This window comes from Gossypium hirsutum, chromosome A08 (assembly GCF_007990345.1).
Source record: "Gossypium hirsutum isolate 1008001.06 chromosome A08, Gossypium_hirsutum_v2.1, whole genome shotgun sequence".
NCBI lineage: Eukaryota > Viridiplantae > Streptophyta > Magnoliopsida > Malvales > Malvaceae > Gossypium > Gossypium hirsutum.
In genome coordinates, this window is record NC_053431.1 from 109,461,868 (window position 1) to 109,468,679 (window position 6,812).

Here is a 6,812-nt window from a genome sequence, read left to right on the forward strand (position 1 = left end):
TGAATTACAATTAGAATACAAGTTTTGTGATACTCAATGTTCAATTTTAATGACAAGCCTAAATAGTATGAATTGCTTAAAACTTACTAAGCCTCGAAAGCTTACTCTGTTTCTTGTCTCTCTGTTTTCTAGATCGTTGATTTTTGGCCACCGACTCAGGAATCGTCAGCAGTTCATCGTACTATCGAATTTGTTGGTACAGTTATTTTGGTTTCGGTATGGCATGTATAGGTTGGACTGTTGACAAAAATTATATATTATAATTTGTAAATATCTTGGCCGTTTGAAAATGACACTTATGACTTATAAATCTGTATGTATTCAGTTTGATTTATGCTTGGGTTGGTAGATTATGTGATTGAAATTAAATGTTTAGCTTGGTAATACCTCATTGCCTATACCGACGATCGGAAACGGGCTAGGGGTGTTACATTTTATTGGTATCAGAGCTACGGTTTAATCAATTCTAGGACTAACATAGAGTGTTTGAGTCTAGCTATACATGCCATATAGTATTAATACGATAGTATGATGAATTCTGACAGTTGAAAATGTGTTTTCGTATTGTAATGGATCCCTATCCCAATCGAGCGGTAGCCGATGATGTTGAGAGTGTAGCACCTGCTCCCGCGCATGGGATAGCGCCGATAGACTCTCAACCTATTGCAAGCAATCAGAACGACGAGGCTAGACAGGCTTTTTATAGTGTGATGAATGATTGGTTCAACCAATACATTCGAACTAATACGGCTGTCCCACAATCCCCACTCCCGAATAATACCCCTCCTGCACTTACGATACCTACGGTAACTGATCAGACGAGGTTAAATAAGCCTCCGGTAGACAGAATCTGAAAGCATGGGGCTACTAAATTTAAGGCTACAGATAGCGATGATGCTGAGCAAGCTGAATTTTGGTTGGACAATACTATCCGAGTATTCGATGAACTATCTTGCACACCTGATGAATGCCTGAAATGTGCCATATCTCTGCTACGTGATTCTGCCTATTATTGGTGGAATACATTGGTTTCTGTTGTACCCAAAGAACGGGTGACGTGGGAATTCTTCCAGATTGAATTCTGAAAAAAGTATATCAGTCAGAGGTTCATCGATTAGAAACGAAAAGAATTTCTTGAGCTTAAACAGGGTTCCATGTCAGTTACTGATTATGAACGGAAGTTTGTCAGACTTAGTAGATATGCTCGGGAATGTGTATCGTCTGAGGCTATTATGTGTAAACGTTTTGAAGATGGCTGAATGAAGATATAAAAATGTCTGTTGGTATTCTTAAAATATGAGAGTTCGTAGTACTTGTCGAGCGAGCTTGCAAAGCCGAAGAGCTCAGTAAAGAGAAAAGAAAAGCTGAAATGGGAACAAGAGAGTTCCGTAAGAGATCTTCGGAAAAGCCCTTCCAGCAGTCACCGAAGAAATTTAGAGATGATACAGGCCGATCTAAAGACACTTCGGGTTTTTCCAGACAAGACCATAATCGACCCCCAGTGAGTACGCGAGCCACTTCGGTTGCCAGTGTTGGAAACGAACGTCGGGACAGAACTGAGTACAAGTATTATGGTAAATGGCATTCGGGGAGTTGTAGATTTCATGACCGTTCCTGTTATAAATGCGGGTCAGTTGACCACTTTATCAAAGATTGTCCGAGATTATCCGAACAAAATGTGAATCAGAGTGGGAAACCGAGTAATACTACAGCACGAGGTAGACCACCTAGGAATACGGAGAATGCTAGCGGCGGTCAGAGAGGGTCTAGAGATGTTACAACCAGATCCGAGGCTCGTGCTCCTGCTAGAGCTTATGCTATATGCGCACGCGAGGATGCTTCTTCGTCTGATGTTATTACCGGTACTTTCACTCTCTTTGATGCTGATGTGATTGCATTGATTGACCCTGGTTCTACTCATTCATATGTATGTGAGACTTTAGCATCCTGTAAGACTTTACCTGTTGAGTTTATTGAGTTCGTAATTCGAGTGTCGAATCCCTTGGGTCGATATTTGCTTGTCGACAAGGTATGTAAGAAATGCCCCCTAGTAATCCGAGGTTCCTGTTTTCCGGCCGACTTGATGCTTTTACCGTTTGATGAATTTGATGTTATTTTCAGTATGGATTGGTTGACCGTACATGATGCAGTTGTGAATTGCAAAAGGAAGACCATTGATTTGAGATGTGTAAATAATGAGATAATCCGAGTTGAGTCTACTGACTCGAACGGATTGCCAGCAATAATATCCTCGATGTTGGCTCAGAAATATGTAAGAAAGGGGTGTGAAGCATATCTTGTGTACGTACTTGATGGAAAAGAATCAGAAAAGAAACCTGAATTAGTGCCAGTGGTTTGTGAGTATTCAGATATTTTTCTTGAGGAGTTACCGGGATTACCACCCGTTTGAGAGGTAGAATTCGACATCGAACTTGTACCTGGGACTACACCGATTTCGGTAGCTCCATACCGTATGGCACCAACGGAATTGAAAGAATTGAAAACTCAGTTGCAAGAGTTGACAGATAGAGGTTTCGCTCGACCGAGTTTCTCACCTTGGGATACGCCAGTATTGTTTGTGAAAAAGAAAGATGGAACCATGAGATTGTGCATCGACTATCGTCAGTTGAATAAAGTGACAATAAAGAATAAATATCCATTACCGCGTATTGATAATTTGTTTGATCAACTGAAGGGAGCCTCAGTGTTTTCAAAGATAGATTTGAGATCGGGTTATTATCAGTTGCGAGTTCGAGACTCAGATATACCTAAAACTGCTTTTAGAACGAGATACGGTCACTACGAGTTCTTAGTGATGCCGTTTGGGCTCACTAATGCTCCTGCGGTATTTATGGACTTGATGAATTGAATCTTTAGACAGTGTTTGGATCGGTTTGTAGTTGTGTTTATCGACGACATTTTGGTCTATTCGCGATATGAAACCAAACATGCCAAGCACTTGAGATTAGTGTTGCAGATTTTACGGGATAAATAGTTATATGCTAAGTTCAGTAAATGTGAGTTCTGGTTGAGAGAAGTCAGCTTTTTGGGGCATGTGGTATCCACATCGGGTATTCGTGTTGATTCGAGTAAAATATCAGCCATACTTGATTGGAAGCCTCCGCGAAATATTACTGAAGTTCGGAGCTTTTTGGGACTTACCGGTTACTATAGACGATTTGTAAAGGGTTTCTCGATGATAGCCACACCAATGACGAAACTACTTCAGAAAGATGTTAAGTTTGAATGGTCAGAAAAATGTCAGAAAAGTTTCGATCAATTGAAAACTTGTTTGACTGAAGCTCCAGTGTTAGTGCAGCCCGAATCTGGTAAAGAGTTTGTCATTTATAGTGATGCATCCTTACTTGGGCTGGGTTGTGTGTTGATGCAAGAAGGTCGAGTGGTAGCTTACGCATCGAGGTAATTGAAGCCGCATGAGAAAAACTATCCGACTCATGATATCGAATTAGCTGCCATCGTTTTCGCTTTGAAAGTATGGCGACATTACTTGTTTGGAGAGAAGTGCCATGTATGTTCGGATCACAAAAGCCTCAAATATTTGATGACACAAAGAGATTTGAATCTGAGAGAAAGACGTTGGCTTGAGTTGTTAAAAGATTATGAGCTTGTCATTGACTATCACCCGGGAAAGGCCAACGTGGTTGCCGATGCTTTAAGTCGTAAATCACTGTTTGTTTTGTGAGCAATGAATGTAATCCTGTCCGTTTCACTTGATAATGTGTTAGTAGCAGAATTTAAGGCCAAACCATTATTAATTCATCAAATACGTGAATCCCAGAAAGTTGACGATGAATTGGTTGCTAAACGAGTTGAATGTGTTTCAAATGTGGAATCAGAGTTTCAAATTGATGACGACGATTGTTTGAGGTTCAGAAGTCGACTATGTGTTCCAAGAAATTCAAAACTTATTTCTTTGATTTTAAGCGAGGCTCATAGTAGCCGCATGTCAATCCACCCGGGTAGTACGAGAATGTACAACGATCTGAAACGTCAGTTTTGGTGGCCTGGTATGAAACGAGACATTTCTGACTTTGTTTTGAAGTGTTTGATATGTCAACAAGTGAAAGCGGAACATCAAGTGCCTTCAGGGTTACTTCAGCCGATCATGATACCCGAATGGAAATGGGATCGAATCACGATGGATTTTGTATCTGGGTTGCCATTGTCGTCAAGCAAGAAAGATGCGATCTGGGCTGTTGTTGATAGACTGACAAAGTCAGCTCATTTTATTCTTGTACGTACGGATTATTCCCTTGACAAGCTAGCTGAAATGTATGTTTCTCAGATTGTAAGGTTACATGGAGTACCTATTTCTATTGTGTTGGATAGAGATCCGAGATTCACATCGCAATTTTGGAAGAAATTGCAAGAAGCATTGGGTACCAAGTTGCATTTTAGCACCGCTTTTCATCCCCAGACTGATGGTCAATCCGAGTGGATAATTCAGATACTCGAAGATATGTTGAGATGTTGCATCCTTGAGTTTAGCGGTTCATGGGAACGGTATTTACCTTTGATTGAATTCGCTTACAACAATAGTTTTCAATCAAGCATTAAGATGGCACCTTACGAGGCTTTGTATGGTCGTAAATGCCGTACACCGTTGTTTTGGACCGAGCTTAGTGAAAGGAAAATCTTCGACGTTGATTTGATTAAAGATGCTGAGCAGAAAGTAAAAGTAATCAGTGAAAGTCTGAAAGCAGCTTCAGATCGTCAGAAGTCGTATGCGATTTGAAGCGAAAAGACATTGAATATCAGGTCGGAGACAAAGTGTTTCTTAAAGTTTCACCTTGGAAAAAGGTGCTTAGATTTGACCGTAAAGGAAAATTGAGTCCGAGGTTCATCGGGCCGTATGAGATATCCGAACGAATTGGGCCAGTCGCATACAGATTGATTTTACCCCCTGAACTTAAAAAGATTAACAATGTTTTTCATGTCTCGATGCTTCGACGTTATAGATCCGATCCATCGCACATAATTAATCCATCAGAGGTTGAAATGATTTGAGTTATGAAGAAGAACCGATTCGTATCCTAGCTCGCGAGGTGAAAGAGTTGCGAAACAAAAAGGTTTCGTTAGTAAAGGTGTTATGGCTCAAACACGGGATCGAAGAAGCCACTTGGGAAACCGAGAACTCTATGAAAGAACGATACCCAAATCTATTCACTGGTAAGATCTTCGGGGATGAAAATTCCTTAAGTGGGGGAGAGTTGTGACAACCCTAATTTGACCCTAGTCGGAAAGTGGTTTCGGGATCACAAAACTGAGTCATAAAAATAATTAACCGTTATATTTTATGCTTATTGTATGTGAACGTGCATGTGTGAAAGATACATACCTTAATTTTGTTATTTGAATGTGAAATTTATTAAATAGGACTTATGTGAGACAATTGTGAAATGTGATAGCTAAATTGTAAAGTGGTCTATTAATGCATGTTGTCAAAAAGGTGGACTTGCATGTCAAATTAGCCATTTTTTTAGTGGCCGGCCATGATATTGATTAATATATATTATATGTGTTTTATATTAGCATTTTAATATACAAAATAAATAAGAAAATAAGATAAAGAGTTAGTGGGAGGAAAAACCAAAGTGAATCCATTTTTACTCCTCCATTGCCGTAGCTTGAAGTGAGGAAGAAGGAAATTTTTGCTTAAATTTTCAGCTTAGGTGATGTCTATAATGAGGTAAGTACTAAGAAATTCTTGAAAAAAATTATGCATAGTTTGGATGATTGGTTTGAATGCTACCTATTCCAGGTTTTAAATTTGGGTTATTTGGGGGTTTGAAATTCGGTCAAGAAGCTAGAACTCTTAGTATATATATATTTTTTCTTTATTAAATTGGATAGTAATGTGGAGAATGATGAATTGTTAAATTGCTTTTAACTTGAAGGTAGAGGTTAGAATGTGTTTTAGGGAGATGCTGAATGTGGTTATTGTAGGTATCTTAAGAAATAATATTGTGGCTTGAGTTGCTAACAATCGGTTAAGGACTATGAGGATTAACAATTTCGGTATGATGTATAGGTGTTAATTACCAGTATTTAGATGATTTGAAGATTAAGTAGTGGCTTAAATTCTTAGTGGCAAATGGCTATTATGGTGAAATGCAAATGTTAATATTTAGTTGCTAGTGTTTATATGTGTGTTAGCCGAATTTGAACTTGAATAATGATTTGAGCACAATGTGTTGTATTGATATTATGCTTAAGTGAAATTATAGATATATATAATGAAATTGATTGGTGATACACATGTTTAAATAATATGTATGCAAAGGATGTGTGAAAGAGTGAATTAGTAATAATCTGTTTGGGACAGCAGTAGTAAAGTGATTTTGGAAAATCACCATAAATTGTGGGAGTTGAGTTAGAAGCTGAATAAATTATGTAATTAAAGCTTGATGAGTCTAGTTTCTTATAAAAGAAACTATAAAAGCAAAAGAATTTCCGATAATGAGATATTTGAAGTAATGTGGGACAGAGTCAAAATGACTTCTAGATCCCCTGTTCTGTTTTTATAAAATCACTATAAAACGTATAAAAATAGTCAAATGATGAAATTTATATGCTTAGACTCCTTAATGAGTCTAGTTTCAAATGAAATAAATTTGAATTCTGTACAATGAGAAATTTATTTCGTAGTGAAGAGTGGTCAGATTAGTCAATCAGTTAAACAAGGGAAACTTTAGGAAAAATCTGGTATTGATTGGCTAAACTAAAAATTATGAAAATTTTATGGATAAAAGATAAATGAGTCTATTTTCAAGGAAAATTTACGGCAATTG